Genomic DNA, 15,598 nt, shown 5'->3' on the forward strand with positions numbered 1-15,598 from the left:
CCGCCCAAGCACTGACAACGCCCAGCGTCGCGCAGTAGCGGTGATCGGACGACAAACTGTGTGTTCAGCGTGCTGTGACCTGTGAAGTGTTTTAGCGCGTCCCGACAAGTCTCTTTCGGGTCCCCTATCAGCTCCCACACAATGTGACGATTTCTTTGTCACCATACTTGCCCGAGGAAATCGGCGTTGCCTTTTTGAAGTAGTAAAATCGAAGTGGCCCGTGGGGGGATCGAACCCACGACCTCCGCGTTATTAGCACGACGCTCTAACCAACTGAGCTAACGGGCCTCGGTGCACTCCCTCTTCCAGCGCTTAGAGGGAGTGGCTCTGCGTATTTACAGGTAACATTTCTATGGTAGCAGTCCAACAGTGGACCAGGGTCTCTTCTCCCTTTATTCCGCTGCTCGTAGTAATTTCATTGCGTGCCCGTTTCTCTCGACTGTTTTCAGCTCACGTTTATGAACCAGTAGCTATAACGCGAGGAGGACGTGAAACAGCATTTCGCAGGGTCCAAACTTGTCGTGATTTGTTCCGAAAAAATTACATTCCGGTACCGGGAATCGAACCCGGGCCTCCTGGGTGAAAGCCAGGTATCCTAGCCACTAGACCACACCGGACGCGCACGCTTATTTTTGGGGTTTACACCCCCTCCACTGGCTTTCCGTGTCGCACTTTCCCTGTTTGCGAGCATCTTTTCGCTCTCCCATGCCGAGGCGCGCATGGCAAAAGTCACAGTCCGTTGCTTTTGGCCTCGTTGTTACAGGGGTAGGAGGAAAAGCAAAGCTGTGAGTAGTAATATTTATTTACTTATTTCGCAAGTAAAGACCTGCAGCCTGTCATTATATAGCAGGTCATACACTGTGTGACTTTACATGTTATATCATACGAAATTCAGTTTTATTACTAGTACATTTTTTCTTGAAAATTTCACAAAAGAACTGCAAGTAGTAATAACGGGAAGTAAGCATTTTCACGCTGAGTTGTTGAAGCCTTATGGATAACAAACTACAAGCTGTTTTGCTCCTTCGCAACCCCAGAGCCGTCAATTTAGCTGTGAACGGAAGTAAATTAAATGCCCCGGGTGAGGATCGAACTCACGACCTTAAGATTACGAGACTTACGCGCTGCCTACTGCGCTACCGAGGCACGTGAAGGCCAAACCTCCTGGTATCTCGGCAAGTAGCAAATACTAGTGGTAGAGAGTCTGCACTTGCTGGCTCATTTTTTCTGTTACTACACGTGCATTCCCGGCGCTGCAGGCAACTTGCGATGATAGGCCGACGCCAGTATGCACAATAGCACGCAGGAGTCCAAACGAGAAGACGTGCGCGCTGCGTGTTTGGTTGTTTCCACACGGAATCCCGCGGTTCATTCTCGTGGCCCACGCACTTCGAGTGCGAAGGACACGCAGCTCCACTATCGGGGAAAAAACAAAATGATGCATCGGCCGGGAATCGAACCCGGGCCGCCCGCGTGGCAGGCGAGCATTCTACCACTGAACCACCGATGCTCAGCTAGTTTGCAGCTTCCTTGTGCTTTCCGCGGCAGACGTCTGAAGGGAAAGTGGGACTGCCGTCCAGCGCCGTGGCATCCTCTCGAGAGAATGCTACAAACGCTGAATCCTGCGCTGCACTGCTTAAAAATGACGCCCGAACGCGATCGTCTAAGTAGTGTTGCGGCGCACGCACGCGACGACTCTTGCCAAAGGACGCGAAATGTGCGTAGAGACGCTGTCTGGATGCGCTCGCCTACCCCGTAATGCGCCTGCTGCTGCGACCACCTTCAGCCGCCGCCGACAGGCGGGAAGCAGACACAGCGCGGCGTGCGCGCAAGAAAACCGTGCGGTGGTGGTGTAATGGTCAGCATAGTTGCCTTCCAAGCAGTTGATCCGGGTTCGATTCCCGGCCACCGCAGCCTGCGTTTTACTTCTGCGTATGAGTACTTTTGCCACGCGTCATTAAATTAATGTTTCTTTCCTCCTCTTACTGGCTGCAGGCCACCCTATATTGTGTGCGTCGATTCCGCTTGAGTCTCGACTTGTCTCGACTTTGCTCGGCTGACGCGAGAGCTGACGCTCTCCAATCGGCCTATATCAGAAGGACAAGCACGCGAAACGACTGAGAGAGGTATGGCGAGGCGGGCACAACATTACTTACGCCTCAAGTAAAGACCTGCTGCCTGTTATCGTGCATTGTGTGATTTTACATGTTCTGTCAGACAAATTCAGTTTTATTACTAGCACATTTCTTTTTTTCTTTGTTGAAAATTTTACAACACGCTCCTTCATTTCACTGTGGCCGCACGGCGCGACTTGGCATACCGAGAGGCAAAACGTGGCGCCAGTGCCCTAGACCGAATAGCGCTGCAGCTCCGAAACCGACGAGAAAAGAGAAATACGAATTGAAACTGTCGGCAGCGCCCTGTGTTCGCAGGCGGTCACCCGCCCAAGCACTGACAACGCCCAGCGTCGCGCAGTAGCGGTGATCGGACGACAAACTGTGTGTTCAGCGTGCTGTGACCTGTGAAGTGTTTTAGCGCGTCCCGACAAGTCTCTTTCGGGTCCCCTATCAGCTCCCACACAATGTGACGATTTCTTTGTCACCATACTTGCCCGAGGAAATCGGCGTTGCCTTTTTGAAGTAGTAAAATCGAAGTGGCCCGTGGGGGGATCGAACCCACGACCTCCGCGTTATTAGCACGACGCTCTAACCAACTGAGCTAACGGGCCTCGGTGCACTCCCTCTTCCAGCGCTTAGAGGGAGTTGCTCTGCGTATTTACAGGTAACATTTCTATGGTAGCAGTCCAACAGTGGACCAGGGTCTCTTCTCCCTTTATTCCGCTGCTCGTAGTAATTTCATTGCGTGCCCGTTTCTCTCGACTGTTTTCAGCTCACGTTTATGAACCAGTAGCTATAACGCGAGGAGGACGTGAAACAGCATTTCGCAGGGTCCAAACTTGTCGTGATTTGTTCCGAAAAAATTACATTCCGGTACCGGGAATCGAACCCGGGCCTCCTGGGTGAAAGCCAGGTATCCTAGCCACTAGACCACACCGGACGCGCACGCTTATTTTTGGGGTTTACACCCCCTCCACTGGCTTTCCGTGTCGCACTTTCCCTGTTTGCGAGCATCTTTTCGCTCTCCCATGCCGAGGCGCGCATGGCAAAAGTCACAGTCCGTTGCTTTTGGCCTCGTTGTTACAGGGGTAGGAGGAAAAGCAAAGCTGTGAGTAGTAATATTTATTTACTTATTTCGCAAGTAAAGACCTGCAGCCTGTCATTATATAGCAGGTCATACACTGTGTGACTTTACATGTTATATCATACGAAATTCAGTTTTATTACTAGTACATTTTTTCTTGAAAATTTCACAAAAGAACTGCAAGTAGTAATAACGGGAAGTAAGCATTTTCACGCTGAGTTGTTGAAGCCTTATGGATAACAAACTACAAGCTGTTTTGCTCCTTCGCAACCCCAGAGCCGTCAATTTAGCTGTGAACGGAAGTAAATTAAATGCCCCGGGTGAGGATCGAACTCACGACCTTAAGATTACGAGACTTACGCGCTGCCTACTGCGCTACCGAGGCACGTGAAGGCCAAACCTCCTGGTATCTCGGCAAGTAGCAAATACTAGTGGTAGAGAGTCTGCACTTGCTGGCTCATTTTTTCTGTTACTACACGTGCATTCCCGGCGCTGCAGGCAACTTGCGATGATAGGCCGACGCCAGTATGCACAATAGCACGCAGGAGTCCAAACGAGAAGACGTGCGCGCTGCGTGTTTGGTTGTTTCCACACGGAATCCCGCGGTTCATTCTCGTGGCCCACGCACTTCGAGTGCGAAGGACACGCAGCTCCACTATCGGGGAAAAAACAAAATGATGCATCGGCCGGGAATCGAACCCGGGCCGCCCGCGTGGCAGGCGAGCATTCTACCACTGAACCACCGATGCTCAGCTAGTTTGCAGCTTCCTTGTGCTTTCCGCGGCAGACGTCTGAAGGGAAAGTGGGACTGCCGTCCAGCGCCGTGGCATCCTCTCGAGAGAATGCTACAAACGCTGAATCCTGCGCTGCACTGCTTAAAAATGACGCCCGAACGCGATCGTCTAAGTAGTGTTGCGGCGCACGCACGCGACGACTCTTGCCAAAGGACGCGAAATGTGCGTAGAGACGCTGTCTGGATGCGCTCGCCTACCCCGTAATGCGCCTGCTGCTGCGACCACCTTCAGCCGCCGCCGACAGGCGGGAAGCAGACACAGCGCGGCGTGCGCGCAAGAAAACCGTGCGGTGGTGGTGTAATGGTCAGCATAGTTGCCTTCCAAGCAGTTGATCCGGGTTCGATTCCCGGCCACCGCAGCCTGCGTTTTACTTCTGCGTATGAGTACTTTTGCCACGCGTCATTAAATTAATGTTTCTTTCCTCCTCTTACTGGCTGCAGGCCACCCTATATTGTGTGCGTCGATTCCGCTTGAGTCTCGACTTGTCTCGACTTTGCTCGGCTGACGCGAGAGCTGACGCTCTCCAATCGGCCTATATCAGAAGGACAAGCACGCGAAACGACTGAGAGAGGTATGGCGAGGCGGGCACAACATTACTTACGCCTCAAGTAAAGACCTGCTGCCTGTTATCGTGCATTGTGTGATTTTACATGTTCTGTCAGACAAATTCAGTTTTATTACTAGCACATTTCTTTTTTTCTTTGTTGAAAATTTTACAACACGCTCCTTCATTTCACTGTGGCCGCACGGCGCGACTTGGCATACCGAGAGGCAAAACGTGGCGCCAGTGCCCTAGACCGAATAGCGCTGCAGCTCCGAAACCGACGAGAAAAGAGAAATACGAATTGAAACTGTCGGCAGCGCCCTGTGTTCGCAGGCGGTCACCCGCCCAAGCACTGACAACGCCCAGCGTCGCGCAGTAGCGGTGATCGGACGACAAACTGTGTGTTCAGCGTGCTGTGACCTGTGAAGTGTTTTAGCGCGTCCCGACAAGTCTCTTTCGGGTCCCCTATCAGCTCCCACACAATGTGACGATTTCTTTGTCACCATACTTGCCCGGGGAAATCGGCGTTGCCTTTTTGAAGTAGTAAAATCGAAGTGGCCCGTGGGGGGATCGAACCCACGACCTTCGCGTTATTAGCACGACGCTCTAACCAACTGAGCTAACGGGCCTCGGTGCACTCCGTCTTCCAGCGCTTAGAGGGAGTGGCTCTGCGTATTTACAGGTAACATTTCTATGGTAGCAGTCCAACAGTGGACCAGGGTCTCTTCTCCCTTTATTCCGCTGCTCGTAGTAATTTCATTGCGTGCCCGTTTCTCTCGACTGTTTTCAGCTCACGTTTATGAACCAGTAGCTATAACGCGAGGAGGACGTGAAACAGCATTTCGCAGGGTCCAAACTTGTCGTGATTTGTTCCGAAAAAATTACATTCCGGTACCGGGAATCGAACCCGGGCCTCCTGGGTGAAAGCCAGGTATCCTAGCCACTAGACCACACCGGACGCGCACGCTTATTTTTGGGGTTTACACCCCCTCCACTGGCTTTCCGTGTCGCACTTTCCCTGTTTGCGAGCATCTTTTCGCTCTCCCATGCCGAGGCGCGCATGGCAAAAGTCACAGTCCGTTGCTTTTGGCCTCGTTGTTACAGGGGTAGGAGGAAAAGCAAAGCTGTGAGTAGTAATATTTATTTACTTATTTCGCAAGTAAAGACCTGCAGCCTGTCATTATATAGCAGGTCATACACTGTGTGACTTTACATGTTATATCATACGAAATTCAGTTTTATTACTAGTACATTTTTTCTTGAAAATTTCACAAAAGAACTGCAAGTAGTAATAACGGGAAGTAAGCATTTTCACGCTGAGTTGTTGAAGCCTTATGGATAACAAACTACAAGCTGTTTTGCTCCTTCGCAACCCCAGAGCCGTCAATTTAGCTGTGAACGGAAGTAAATTAAATGCCCCGGGTGAGGATCGAACTCACGACCTTAAGATTACGAGACTTACGCGCTGCCTACTGCGCTACCGAGGCACGTGATGGCCAAACCTTCTGGTATCTCGGCAAGTAGCAAATACTAGTGGTAGAGAGTCTGCACTTGCTGGCTCATTTTTTCTGTTACTACACGTGCATTCCCGGCGCTGCAGGCAACTTGCGATGATAGGCCGACGCCAGTATGCACAATAGCACGCAGGAGTCCAAACGAGAAGACGTGCGCGCTGCGTGTTTGGTTGTTTCCACACGGAATCCCGCGGTTCATTCTCGTGGCCCACGCACTTCGAGTGCGAAGGACACGCAGCTCCACTATCGGGGAAAAAACAAAATGATGCATCGGCCGGGAATCGAACCCGGGCCGCCCGCGTGGCAGGCGAGCATTCTACCACTGAACCACCGATGCTCAGCTAGTTTGCAGCTTCCTTGTGCTTTCCGCGGCAGACGTCTGAAGGGAAAGTGGGACTGCCGTCCAGCGCCGTGGCATCCTCTCGAGAGAATGCTACAAACGCTGAATCCTGCGCTGCACTGCTTAAAAATGACGCCCGAACGCGATCGTCTAAGTAGTGTTGCGGCGCACGCACGCGACGACTCTTGCCAAAGGACGCGAAATGTGCGTAGAGACGCTGTCTGGATGCGCTCGCCTACCCCGTAATGCGCCTGCTGCTGCGACCACCTTCAGCCGCCGCCGACAGGCGGGAAGCAGACACAGCGCGGCGTGCGCGCAAGAAAACCGTGCGGTGGTGGTGTAATGGTCAGCATAGTTGCCTTCCAAGCAGTTGATCCGGGTTCGATTCCCGGCCACCGCAGCCTGCGTTTTACTTCTGCGTATGAGTACTTTTGCCACGCGTCATTAAATTAATGTTTCTTTCCTCCTCTTACTGGCTGCAGGCCACCCTATATTGTGTGCGTCGATTCCGCTTGAGTCTCGACTTGTCTCGACTTTGCTCGGCTGACGCGAGAGCTGACGCTCTCCAATCGGCCTATATCAGAAGGACAAGCACGCGAAACGACTGAGAGAGGTATGGCGAGGCGGGCACAACATTACTTACGCCTCAAGTAAAGACCTGCTGCCTGTTATCGTGCATTGTGTGATTTTACATGTTCTGTCAGACAAATTCAGTTTTATTACTAGCACATTTCTTTTTTTCTTTGTTGAAAATTTTACAACACGCTCCTTCATTTCACTGTGGCCGCACGGCGCGACTTGGCATACCGAGAGGCAAAACGTGGCGCCAGTGCCCTAGACCGAATAGCGCTGCAGCTCCGAAACCGACGAGAAAAGAGAAATACGAATTGAAACTGTCGGCAGCGCCCTGTGTTCGCAGGCGGTCACCCGCCCAAGCACTGACAACGCCCAGCGTCGCGCAGTAGCGGTGATCGGACGACAAACTGTGTGTTCAGCGTGCTGTGACCTGTGAAGTGTTTTAGCGCGTCCCGACAAGTCTCTTTCGGGTCCCCTATCAGCTCCCACACAATGTGACGATTTCTTTGTCACCATACTTGCCCGGGGAAATCGGCGTTGCCTTTTTGAAGTAGTAAAATCGAAGTGGCCCGTGGGGGGATCGAACCCACGACCTTCGCGTTATTAGCACGACGCTCTAACCAACTGAGCTAACGGGCCTCGGTGCACTCCGTCTTCCAGCGCTTAGAGGGAGTGGCTCTGCGTATTTACAGGTAACATTTCTATGGTAGCAGTCCAACAGTGGACCAGGGTCTCTTCTCCCTTTATTCCGCTGCTCGTAGTAATTTCATTGCGTGCCCGTTTCTCTCGACTGTTTTCAGCTCACGTTTATGAACCAGTAGCTATAACGCGAGGAGGACGTGAAACAGCATTTCGCAGGGTCCAAACTTGTCGTGATTTGTTCCGAAAAAATTACATTCCGGTACCGGGAATCGAACCCGGGCCTCCTGGGTGAAAGCCAGGTATCCTAGCCACTAGACCACACCGGACGCGCACGCTTATTTTTGGGGTTTACACCCCCTCCACTGGCTTTCCGTGTCGCACTTTCCCTGTTTGCGAGCATCTTTTCGCTCTCCCATGCCGAGGCGCGCATGGCAAAAGTCACAGTCCGTTGCTTTTGGCCTCGTTGTTACAGGGGTAGGAGGAAAAGCAAAGCTGTGAGTAGTAATATTTATTTACTTATTTCGCAAGTAAAGACCTGCAGCCTGTCATTATATAGCAGGTCATACACTGTGTGACTTTACATGTTATATCATACGAAATTCAGTTTTATTACTAGTACATTTTTTCTTGAAAATTTCACAAAAGAACTGCAAGTAGTAATAACGGGAAGTAAGCATTTTCACGCTGAGTTGTTGAAGCCTTATGGATAACAAACTACAAGCTGTTTTGCTCCTTCGCAACCCCAGAGCCGTCAATTTAGCTGTGAACGGAAGTAAATTAAATGCCCCGGGTGAGGATCGAACTCACGACCTTAAGATTATGAGACTTACGCGCTGCCTACTGCGCTACCGAGGCACGTGATGGCCAAACCTTCTGGTATCTCGGCAAGTAGCAAATACTAGTGGTAGAGAGTCTGCACTTGCTGGCTCATTTTTTCTGTTACTACACGTGCATTCCCGGCGCTGCAGGCAACTTGCGATGATAGGCCGACGCCAGTATGCACAATAGCACGCAGGAGTCCAAACGAGAAGACGTGCGCGCTGCGTGTTTGGTTGTTTCCACACGGAATCCCGCGGTTCATTCTCGTGGCCCACGCACTTCGAGTGCGAAGGACACGCAGCTCCACTATCGGGGAAAAAACAAAATGATGCATCGGCCGGGAATCGAACCCGGGCCGCCCGCGTGGCAGGCGAGCATTCTACCACTGAACCACCGATGCTCAGCTAGTTTGCAGCTTCCTTGTGCTTTCCGCGGCAGACGTCTGAAGGGAAAGTGGGACTGCCGTCCAGCGCCGTGGCATCCTCTCGAGAGAATGCTACAAACGCTGAATCCTGCGCTGCACTGCTTAAAAATGACGCCCGAACGCGATCGTCTAAGTAGTGTTGCGGCGCACGCACGCGACGACTCTTGCCAAAGGACGCGAAATGTGCGTAGAGACGCTGTCTGGATGCGCTCGCCTACCCCGTAATGCGCCTGCTGCTGCGACCACCTTCAGCCGCCGCCGACAGGCGGGAAGCAGACACAGCGCGGCGTGCGCGCAAGAAAACCGTGCGGTGGTGGTGTAATGGTCAGCATAGTTGCCTTCCAAGCAGTTGATCCGGGTTCGATTCCCGGCCACCGCAGCCTGCGTTTTACTTCTGCGTATGAGTACTTTTGCCACGCGTCATTAAATTAATGTTTCTTTCCTCCTCTTACTGGCTGCAGGCCACCCTATATTGTGTGCGTCGATTCCGCTTGAGTCTCGACTTGTCTCGACTTTGCTCGGCTGACGCGAGAGCTGACGCTCTCCAATCGGCCTATATCAGAAGGACAAGCACGCGAAACGACTGAGAGAGGTATGGCGAGGCGGGCACAACATTACTTACGCCTCAAGTAAAGACCTGCTGCCTGTTATCGTGCATTGTGTGATTTTACATGTTCTGTCAGACAAATTCAGTTTTATTACTAGCACATTTCTTTTTTTCTTTGTTGAAAATTTTACAACACGCTCCTTCATTTCACTGTGGCCGCACGGCGCGACTTGGCATACCGAGAGGCAAAACGTGGCGCCAGTGCCCTAGACCGAATAGCGCTGCAGCTCCGAAACCGACGAGAAAAGAGAAATACGAATTGAAACTGTCGGCAGCGCCCTGTGTTCGCAGGCGGTCACCCGCCCAAGCACTGACAACGCCCAGCGTCGCGCAGTAGCGGTGATCGGACGACAAACTGTGTGTTCAGCGTGCTGTGACCTGTGAAGTGTTTTAGCGCGTCCCGACAAGTCTCTTTCGGGTCCCCTATCAGCTCCCACACAATGTGACGATTTCTTTGTCACCATACTTGCCCGGGGAAATCGGCGTTGCCTTTTTGAAGTAGTAAAATCGAAGTGGCCCGTGGGGGGATCGAACCCACGACCTTCGCGTTATTAGCACGACGCTCTAACCAACTGAGCTAACGGGCCTCGGTGCACTCCGTCTTCCAGCGCTTAGAGGGAGTGGCTCTGCGTATTTACAGGTAACATTTCTATGGTAGCAGTCCAACAGTGGACCAGGGTCTCTTCTCCCTTTATTCCGCTGCTCGTAGTAATTTCATTGCGTGCCCGTTTCTCTCGACTGTTTTCAGCTCACGTTTATGAACCAGTAGCTATAACGCGAGGAGGACGTGAAACAGCATTTCGCAGGGTCCAAACTTGTCGTGATTTGTTCCGAAAAAATTACATTCCGGTACCGGGAATCGAACCCGGGCCTCCTGGGTGAAAGCCAGGTATCCTAGCCACTAGACCACACCGGACGCGCACGCTTATTTTTGGGGTTTACACCCCCTCCACTGGCTTTCCGTGTCGCACTTTCCCTGTTTGCGAGCATCTTTTCGCTCTCCCATGCCGAGGCGCGCATGGCAAAAGTCACAGTCCGTTGCTTTTGGCCTCGTTGTTACAGGGGTAGGAGGAAAAGCAAAGCTGTGAGTAGTAATATTTATTTACTTATTTCGCAAGTAAAGACCTGCAGCCTGTCATTATATAGCAGGTCATACACTGTGTGACTTTACATGTTATATCATACGAAATTCAGTTTTATTACTAGTACATTTTTTCTTGAAAATTTCACAAAAGAACTGCAAGTAGTAATAACGGGAAGTAAGCATTTTCACGCTGAGTTGTTGAAGCCTTATGGATAACAAACTACAAGCTGTTTTGCTCCTTCGCAACCCCAGAGCCGTCAATTTAGCTGTGAACGGAAGTAAATTAAATGCCCCGGGTGAGGATCGAACTCACGACCTTAAGATTATTTGACTTACGCGCTGCCTACTGCGCTACCGAGGCACGTGATGGCCAAACCTTCTGGTATCTCGGCAAGTAGCAAATACTAGTGGTAGAGAGTCTGCACTTGCTGGCTCATTTTTTCTGTTACTACACGTGCATTCCCGGCGCTGCAGGCAACTTGCGATGATAGGCCGACGCCAGTATGCACAATAGCACGCAGGAGTCCAAACGAGAAGACGTGCGCGCTGCGTGTTTGGTTGTTTCCACACGGAATCCCGCGGTTCATTCTCGTGGCCCACGCACTTCGAGTGCGAAGGACACGCAGCTCCACTATCGGGGAAAAAACAAAATGATGCATCGGCCGGGAATCGAACCCGGGCCGCCCGCGTGGCAGGCGAGCATTCTACCACTGAACCACCGATGCTCAGCTAGTTTGCAGCTTCCTTGTGCTTTCCGCGGCAGACGTCTGAAGGGAAAGTGGGACTGCCGTCCAGCGCCGTGGCATCCTCTCGAGAGAATGCTACAAACGCTGAATCCTGCGCTGCACTGCTTAAAAATGACGCCCGAACGCGATCGTCTAAGTAGTGTTGCGGCGCACGCACGCGACGACTCTTGCCAAAGGACGCGAAATGTGCGTAGAGACGCTGTCTGGATGCGCTCGCCTACCCCGTAATGCGCCTGCTGCTGCGACCACCTTCAGCCGCCGCCGACAGGCGGGAAGCAGACACAGCGCGGCGTGCGCGCAAGAAAACCGTGCGGTGGTGGTGTAATGGTCAGCATAGTTGCCTTCCAAGCAGTTGATCCGGGTTCGATTCCCGGCCACCGCAGCCTGCGTTTTACTTCTGCGTATGAGTACTTTTGCCACGCGTCATTAAATTAATGTTTCTTTCCTCCTCTTACTGGCTGCAGGCCACCCTATATTGTGTGCGTCGATTCCGCTTGAGTCTCGACTTGTCTCGACTTTGCTCGGCTGACGCGAGAGCTGACGCTCTCCAATCGGCCTATATCAGAAGGACAAGCACGCGAAACGACTGAGAGAGGTATGGCGAGGCGGGCACAACATTACTTACGCCTCAAGTAAAGACCTGCTGCCTGTTATCGTGCATTGTGTGATTTTACATGTTCTGTCAGACAAATTCAGTTTTATTACTAGCACATTTCTTTTTTTCTTTGTTGAAAATTTTACAACACGCTCCTTCATTTCACTGTGGCCGCACGGCGCGACTTGGCATACCGAGAGGCAAAACGTGGCGCCAGTGCCCTAGACCGAATAGCGCTGCAGCTCCGAAACCGACGAGAAAAGAGAAATACGAATTGAAACTGTCGGCAGCGCCCTGTGTTCGCAGGCGGTCACCCGCCCAAGCACTGACAACGCCCAGCGTCGCGCAGTAGCGGTGATCGGACGACAAACTGTGTGTTCAGCGTGCTGTGACCTGTGAAGTGTTTTAGCGCGTCCCGACTAGTCTCTTTCGGGTCCCCTATCAGCTCCCACACAATGTGACGATTTCTTTGTCACCATACTTGCCCGGGGAAATCGGCGTTGCCTTTTTGAAGTAGTAAAATCGAAGTGGCCCGTGGGGGGATCGAACCCACGACCTTCGCGTTATTAGCACGACGCTCTAACCAACTGAGCTAACGGGCCTCGGTGCACTCCGTCTTCCAGCGCTTAGAGGGAGTGGCTCTGCGTATTTACAGGTAACATTTCTATGGTAGCAGTCCAACAGTGGACCAGGGTCTCTTCTCCCTTTATTCCGCTGCTCGTAGTAATTTCATTGCGTGCCCGTTTCTCTCGACTGTTTTCAGCTCACGTTTATGAACCAGTAGCTATAACGCGAGGAGGACGTGAAACAGCATTTCGCAGGGTCCAAACTTGTCGTGATTTGTTCCGAAAAAATTACATTCCGGTACCGGGAATCGAACCCGGGCCTCCTGGGTGAAAGCCAGGTATCCTAGCCACTAGACCACACCGGACGCGCACGCTTATTTTTGGGGTTTACACCCCCTCCACTGGCTTTCCGTGTCGCACTTTCCCTGTTTGCGAGCATCTTTTCGCTCTCCCATGCCGAGGCGCGCATGGCAAAAGTCACAGTCCGTTGCTTTTGGCCTCGTTGTTACAGGGGTAGGAGGAAAAGCAAAGCTGTGAGTAGTAATATTTATTTACTTATTTCGCAAGTAAAGACCTGCAGCCTGTCATTATATAGCAGGTCATACACTGTGTGACTTTACATGTTATATCATACGAAATTCAGTTTTATTACTAGTACATTTTTTCTTGAAAATTTCACAAAAGAACTGCAAGTAGTAATAACGGGAAGTAAGCATTTTCACGCTGAGTTGTTGAAGCCTTATGGATAACAAACTACAAGCTGTTTTGCTCCTTCGCAACCCCAGAGCCGTCAATTTAGCTGTGAACGGAAGTAAATTAAATGCCCCGGGTGAGGATCGAACTCACGACCTTAAGATTATGAGACTTACGCGCTGCCTACTGCGCTACCGAGGCACGTGATGGCCAAACCTTCTGGTATCTCGGCAAGTAGCAAATACTAGTGGTAGAGAGTCTGCACTTGCTGGCTCATTTTTTCTGTTACTACACGTGCATTCCCGGCGCTGCAGGCAACTTGCGATGATAGGCCGACGCCAGTATGCACAATAGCACGCAGGAGTCCAAACGAGAAGACGTGCGCGCTGCGTGTTTGGTTGTTTCCACACGGAATCCCGCGGTTCATTCTCGTGGCCCACGCACTTCGAGTGCGAAGGACACGCAGCTCCACTATCGGGGAAAAAACAAAATGATGCATCGGCCGGGAATCGAACCCGGGCCGCCCGCGTGGCAGGCGAGCATTCTACCACTGAACCACCGATGCTCAGCTAGTTTGCAGCTTCCTTGTGCTTTCCGCGGCAGACGTCTGAAGGGAAAGTGGGACTGCCGTCCAGCGCCGTGGCATCCTCTCGAGAGAATGCTACAAACGCTGAATCCTGCGCTGCACTGCTTAAAAATGACGCCCGAACGCGATCGTCTAAGTAGTGTTGCGGCGCACGCACGCGACGACTCTTGCCAAAGGACGCGAAATGTGCGTAGAGACGCTGTCTGGATGCGCTCGCCTACCCCGTAATGCGCCTGCTGCTGCGACCACCTTCAGCCGCCGCCGACAGGCGGGAAGCAGACACAGCGCGGCGTGCGCGCAAGAAAACCGTGCGGTGGTGGTGTAATGGTCAGCATAGTTGCCTTCCAAGCAGTTGATCCGGGTTCGATTCCCGGCCACCGCAGCCTGCGTTTTACTTCTGCGTATGAGTACTTTTGCCACGCGTCATTAAATTAATGTTTCTTTCCTCCTCTTACTGGCTGCAGGCCACCCTATATTGTGTGCGTCGATTCCGCTTGAGTCTCGACTTGTCTCGACTTTGCTCGGCTGACGCGAGAGCTGACGCTCTCCAATCGGCCTATATCAGAAGGACAAGCACGCGAAACGACTGAGAGAGGTATGGCGAGGCGGGCACAACATTACTTACGCCTCAAGTAAAGACCTGCTGCCTGTTATCGTGCATTGTGTGATTTTACATGTTCTGTCAGACAAATTCAGTTTTATTACTAGCACATTTCTTTTTTTCTTTGTTGAAAATTTTACAACACGCTCCTTCATTTCACTGTGGCCGCACGGCGCGACTTGGCATACCGAGAGGCAAAACGTGGCGCCAGTGCCCTAGACCGAATAGCGCTGCAGCTCCGAAACCGACGAGAAAAGAGAAATACGAATTGAAACTGTCGGCAGCGCCCTGTGTTCGCAGGCGGTCACCCGCCCAAGCACTGACAACGCCCAGCGTCGCGCAGTAGCGGTGATCGGACGACAAACTGTGTGTTCAGCGTGCTGTGACCTGTGAAGTGTTTTAGCGCGTCCCGACAAGTCTCTTTCGGGTCCCCTATCAGCTCCCACACAATGTGACGATTTCTTTGTCACCATACTTGCCCGGGGAAATCGGCGTTGCCTTTTTGAAGTAGTAAAATCGAAGTGGCCCGTGGGGGGATCGAACCCACGACCTTCGCGTTATTAGCACGACGCTCTAACCAACTGAGCTAACGGGCCTCGGTGCACTCCGTCTTCCAGCGCTTAGAGGGAGTGGCTCTGCGTATTTACAGGTAACATTTCTATGGTAGCAGTCCAACAGTGGACCAGGGTCTCTTCTCCCTTTATTCCGCTGCTCGTAGTAATTTCATTGCGTGCCCGTTTCTCTCGACTGTTTTCAGCTCACGTTTATGAACCAGTAGCTATAACGCGAGGAGGACGTGAAACAGCATTTCGCAGGGTCCAAACTTGTCGTGATTTGTTCCGAAAAAATTACATTCCGGTACCGGGAATCGAACCCGGGCCTCCTGGGTGAAAGCCAGGTATCCTAGCCACTAGACCACACCGGACGCGCACGCTTGTTTTTGGGGTTTACACCCCCTCCACTGGCTTTCCGTGTCGCACTTTCCCTGTTTGCGAGCATCTTTTCGCTCTCCCATGCCGAGGCGCGCATGGCAAAAGTCACAGTCCGTTGCTTTTGGCCTCGTTGTTACAGGGGTAGGAGGAAAAGCAAAGCTGTGAGTAGTAATATTTATTTACTTATTTCGCAAGTAAAGACCTGCAGCCTGTCATTATATAGCAGGTCATACACTGTGTGACTTTACATGTTATATCATACGAAATTCAGTTTTATTACTAGTACATTTTTTCTTGAAAATTTCACAAAAGAACTGCAAGTAGTAATAACGGG

At 51.8% G+C, this 15,598-nt stretch overlaps 32 non-coding genes across 32 annotated transcripts; 6 read left to right on the forward strand and 26 right to left on the reverse strand.

Moving 5' to 3' along the window:
• Positions 1–214: 214 nt before the first annotated feature.
• Positions 215–288, reverse strand: Trnai-aau (transfer RNA isoleucine (anticodon AAU)). Its single transcript has one exon. It is a non-coding gene; the product is annotated as a tRNA-Ile (tRNA).
• Positions 289–545: 257 nt separating this feature from the next.
• Positions 546–617, reverse strand: Trnae-uuc (transfer RNA glutamic acid (anticodon UUC)). Its single transcript has one exon. It is a non-coding gene; the product is annotated as a tRNA-Glu (tRNA).
• Positions 618–1,073: 456 nt separating this feature from the next.
• Positions 1,074–1,146, reverse strand: Trnat-cgu (transfer RNA threonine (anticodon CGU)). Its single transcript has one exon. It is a non-coding gene; the product is annotated as a tRNA-Thr (tRNA).
• Positions 1,147–1,439: 293 nt separating this feature from the next.
• Positions 1,440–1,510, reverse strand: Trnag-gcc (transfer RNA glycine (anticodon GCC)). The gene has a single exon. It is a non-coding gene; the product is annotated as a tRNA-Gly (tRNA).
• A 331-nt stretch (positions 1,511–1,841) lies between these two features.
• Positions 1,842–1,913, forward strand: Trnag-ucc (transfer RNA glycine (anticodon UCC)). The gene has a single exon. It is a non-coding gene; the product is annotated as a tRNA-Gly (tRNA).
• Positions 1,914–2,654: 741 nt separating this feature from the next.
• On the reverse strand, positions 2,655–2,728 carry Trnai-aau (transfer RNA isoleucine (anticodon AAU)). The gene has a single exon. It is a non-coding gene; the product is annotated as a tRNA-Ile (tRNA).
• A 257-nt stretch (positions 2,729–2,985) lies between these two features.
• On the reverse strand, positions 2,986–3,057 carry Trnae-uuc (transfer RNA glutamic acid (anticodon UUC)). The gene has a single exon. It is a non-coding gene; the product is annotated as a tRNA-Glu (tRNA).
• Positions 3,058–3,513: 456 nt separating this feature from the next.
• Trnat-cgu (transfer RNA threonine (anticodon CGU)) lies at positions 3,514–3,586 on the reverse strand. The gene has a single exon. It is a non-coding gene; the product is annotated as a tRNA-Thr (tRNA).
• A 293-nt stretch (positions 3,587–3,879) lies between these two features.
• Trnag-gcc (transfer RNA glycine (anticodon GCC)) lies at positions 3,880–3,950 on the reverse strand. Its single transcript has one exon. It is a non-coding gene; the product is annotated as a tRNA-Gly (tRNA).
• A 331-nt stretch (positions 3,951–4,281) lies between these two features.
• Positions 4,282–4,353, forward strand: Trnag-ucc (transfer RNA glycine (anticodon UCC)). Its single transcript has one exon. It is a non-coding gene; the product is annotated as a tRNA-Gly (tRNA).
• Positions 4,354–5,094: 741 nt separating this feature from the next.
• Positions 5,095–5,168, reverse strand: Trnai-aau (transfer RNA isoleucine (anticodon AAU)). The gene has a single exon. It is a non-coding gene; the product is annotated as a tRNA-Ile (tRNA).
• Positions 5,169–5,425: 257 nt separating this feature from the next.
• Trnae-uuc (transfer RNA glutamic acid (anticodon UUC)) lies at positions 5,426–5,497 on the reverse strand. The gene has a single exon. It is a non-coding gene; the product is annotated as a tRNA-Glu (tRNA).
• Positions 5,498–5,953: 456 nt separating this feature from the next.
• Trnat-cgu (transfer RNA threonine (anticodon CGU)) lies at positions 5,954–6,026 on the reverse strand. The gene has a single exon. It is a non-coding gene; the product is annotated as a tRNA-Thr (tRNA).
• Positions 6,027–6,319: 293 nt separating this feature from the next.
• Trnag-gcc (transfer RNA glycine (anticodon GCC)) lies at positions 6,320–6,390 on the reverse strand. The gene has a single exon. It is a non-coding gene; the product is annotated as a tRNA-Gly (tRNA).
• Positions 6,391–6,721: 331 nt separating this feature from the next.
• Trnag-ucc (transfer RNA glycine (anticodon UCC)) lies at positions 6,722–6,793 on the forward strand. The gene has a single exon. It is a non-coding gene; the product is annotated as a tRNA-Gly (tRNA).
• A 741-nt stretch (positions 6,794–7,534) lies between these two features.
• Trnai-aau (transfer RNA isoleucine (anticodon AAU)) lies at positions 7,535–7,608 on the reverse strand. The gene has a single exon. It is a non-coding gene; the product is annotated as a tRNA-Ile (tRNA).
• A 257-nt stretch (positions 7,609–7,865) lies between these two features.
• Trnae-uuc (transfer RNA glutamic acid (anticodon UUC)) lies at positions 7,866–7,937 on the reverse strand. Its single transcript has one exon. It is a non-coding gene; the product is annotated as a tRNA-Glu (tRNA).
• A 456-nt stretch (positions 7,938–8,393) lies between these two features.
• On the reverse strand, positions 8,394–8,466 carry Trnam-cau (transfer RNA methionine (anticodon CAU)). Its single transcript has one exon. It is a non-coding gene; the product is annotated as a tRNA-Met (tRNA).
• Positions 8,467–8,759: 293 nt separating this feature from the next.
• Positions 8,760–8,830, reverse strand: Trnag-gcc (transfer RNA glycine (anticodon GCC)). Its single transcript has one exon. It is a non-coding gene; the product is annotated as a tRNA-Gly (tRNA).
• Positions 8,831–9,161: 331 nt separating this feature from the next.
• Trnag-ucc (transfer RNA glycine (anticodon UCC)) lies at positions 9,162–9,233 on the forward strand. The gene has a single exon. It is a non-coding gene; the product is annotated as a tRNA-Gly (tRNA).
• A 741-nt stretch (positions 9,234–9,974) lies between these two features.
• Trnai-aau (transfer RNA isoleucine (anticodon AAU)) lies at positions 9,975–10,048 on the reverse strand. Its single transcript has one exon. It is a non-coding gene; the product is annotated as a tRNA-Ile (tRNA).
• A 257-nt stretch (positions 10,049–10,305) lies between these two features.
• Positions 10,306–10,377, reverse strand: Trnae-uuc (transfer RNA glutamic acid (anticodon UUC)). The gene has a single exon. It is a non-coding gene; the product is annotated as a tRNA-Glu (tRNA).
• A 456-nt stretch (positions 10,378–10,833) lies between these two features.
• On the reverse strand, positions 10,834–10,906 carry Trnai-aau (transfer RNA isoleucine (anticodon AAU)). Its single transcript has one exon. It is a non-coding gene; the product is annotated as a tRNA-Ile (tRNA).
• A 293-nt stretch (positions 10,907–11,199) lies between these two features.
• Trnag-gcc (transfer RNA glycine (anticodon GCC)) lies at positions 11,200–11,270 on the reverse strand. Its single transcript has one exon. It is a non-coding gene; the product is annotated as a tRNA-Gly (tRNA).
• A 331-nt stretch (positions 11,271–11,601) lies between these two features.
• Trnag-ucc (transfer RNA glycine (anticodon UCC)) lies at positions 11,602–11,673 on the forward strand. The gene has a single exon. It is a non-coding gene; the product is annotated as a tRNA-Gly (tRNA).
• A 741-nt stretch (positions 11,674–12,414) lies between these two features.
• On the reverse strand, positions 12,415–12,488 carry Trnai-aau (transfer RNA isoleucine (anticodon AAU)). Its single transcript has one exon. It is a non-coding gene; the product is annotated as a tRNA-Ile (tRNA).
• Positions 12,489–12,745: 257 nt separating this feature from the next.
• On the reverse strand, positions 12,746–12,817 carry Trnae-uuc (transfer RNA glutamic acid (anticodon UUC)). The gene has a single exon. It is a non-coding gene; the product is annotated as a tRNA-Glu (tRNA).
• Positions 12,818–13,273: 456 nt separating this feature from the next.
• Trnam-cau (transfer RNA methionine (anticodon CAU)) lies at positions 13,274–13,346 on the reverse strand. Its single transcript has one exon. It is a non-coding gene; the product is annotated as a tRNA-Met (tRNA).
• A 293-nt stretch (positions 13,347–13,639) lies between these two features.
• Positions 13,640–13,710, reverse strand: Trnag-gcc (transfer RNA glycine (anticodon GCC)). The gene has a single exon. It is a non-coding gene; the product is annotated as a tRNA-Gly (tRNA).
• A 331-nt stretch (positions 13,711–14,041) lies between these two features.
• Positions 14,042–14,113, forward strand: Trnag-ucc (transfer RNA glycine (anticodon UCC)). The gene has a single exon. It is a non-coding gene; the product is annotated as a tRNA-Gly (tRNA).
• A 741-nt stretch (positions 14,114–14,854) lies between these two features.
• Trnai-aau (transfer RNA isoleucine (anticodon AAU)) lies at positions 14,855–14,928 on the reverse strand. Its single transcript has one exon. It is a non-coding gene; the product is annotated as a tRNA-Ile (tRNA).
• Positions 14,929–15,185: 257 nt separating this feature from the next.
• Positions 15,186–15,257, reverse strand: Trnae-uuc (transfer RNA glutamic acid (anticodon UUC)). Its single transcript has one exon. It is a non-coding gene; the product is annotated as a tRNA-Glu (tRNA).
• Positions 15,258–15,598: the final 341 nt, after the last annotated feature.

Source organism: Schistocerca gregaria, chromosome 2 (assembly GCF_023897955.1).
Source record: "Schistocerca gregaria isolate iqSchGreg1 chromosome 2, iqSchGreg1.2, whole genome shotgun sequence".
Classification (NCBI taxonomy): Eukaryota; Metazoa; Arthropoda; class Insecta; order Orthoptera; family Acrididae; genus Schistocerca; species Schistocerca gregaria.